Source organism: Myotis davidii, unplaced genomic scaffold (genome assembly GCF_000327345.1).
Source record: "Myotis davidii unplaced genomic scaffold, ASM32734v1 scaffold1449, whole genome shotgun sequence".
NCBI classification, from domain to species: domain Eukaryota; kingdom Metazoa; phylum Chordata; class Mammalia; order Chiroptera; family Vespertilionidae; genus Myotis; species Myotis davidii.
Genome location: NW_006300215.1, coordinates 75,296 through 76,593, shown reverse-complemented (window position 1 = coordinate 76,593; position 1,298 = coordinate 75,296).

Here is a 1,298-nt window from a genome sequence, read left to right as displayed (position 1 = left end):
CTTGTTGTGGTTAAGCCTTGAGTGTTGTAGGTATCACTGGGAGGAATTGACCTTCAGGCCAATTGGCTGTGAGAATCAGCTGTGTCTACAAAGCAGAACTTCTGTGCTGAAGACACCATTATGGGGCAAGACTTGCTTCAGTGGGGCTTTGGTGATCACTGAGTCTGCCCCCTGAGTGTGTCCCTTATGGATCTGAGAAGTTGTAATTTGGATGGTCCCACTCTGACCACTGGGTACACTGGCTTTTGTATCTCTAAGGAGGTGCTAATTTAGCCTCTGCCTGAGACTACCCAGCAGGAGCTATGGAGAGATCTGCAGGTTCCTCTTCCTTGTTTGGATTTTGGGTATGCCCAGATGAAGCCCAGCTGTGAAGCAATGAAAGCTGCTATGGGGCCTTGGGCCTTCTTTTGGATGTTCTGGGTCTTTCTGACCCAGCTGCAGTTTGTTAGGTAATTTTAGATCTCAAAGGGCCAGCCCATTCATATGCAAAAGCCTCTGCACACAGCTTGGGTGGGGCGGGGTCTCAGGGAATCAACAGGTGGAGCAAACAGCTATGGCTGATCCTCAGTCCTGCCTTAAGAGGCCCCGGGTCTCAGTGTCCTGTGGTAATTGCTGCAAGCACCTCTGAGAGAAAGCTGCCCTCAAGTTCTGCCTGCTGCCAGATAGTCCAGTTTCTCCCTGTATGAGTCTGGGTCCCCAGAGACCCACCCAGAACTGGAGTCAGGGCCATCGGGAGCTTGTGCCTCCCTCCTGATTGCGAAAGACACTGGCGTCCTCCGTTGCCAGCCCCTTTCTGTGCACTCGAGCCTTTGTACCTCTGCACTTTACTTCCACACCTCCTCTGAGTCTCAGTGTGCTTTTCTCTTTCCTTCTAGTTGTAGAATTTCCACTCAGCCAGCCTTCCTGTGGTTCTGGATGATGTCTGTTTTGTCTTTTAGTTGTATTTTTGAAGTGGTTGTGTGAGGCAGCAAACTCCGGTGTTTACCTATGCCACTATTTTGGTTTCTCAAAAGACATCTAATTTTAATTAACCATTTCAGAGTAGTTCTTTTGGGGAGAAACCAAGATGGCAGCATAGGTAAACACCAGAGAATGCTGCCTTGAACAACCACTTAAAAATACAACTAAAAGACGTAATGGACATCATCCAGAACCATAGGAAGGCTGGCTGAGTGGAAATTCTACAACTAGAAGGAAAGAAAAAAGCATACTGAGACTCAGAGGAGGCGCAGTACGGAAGTCAAATACTAAGGTGTGGAGGTGCATGAGGAGTGGGCTGGTGGCTGAGGGCGTGGTTG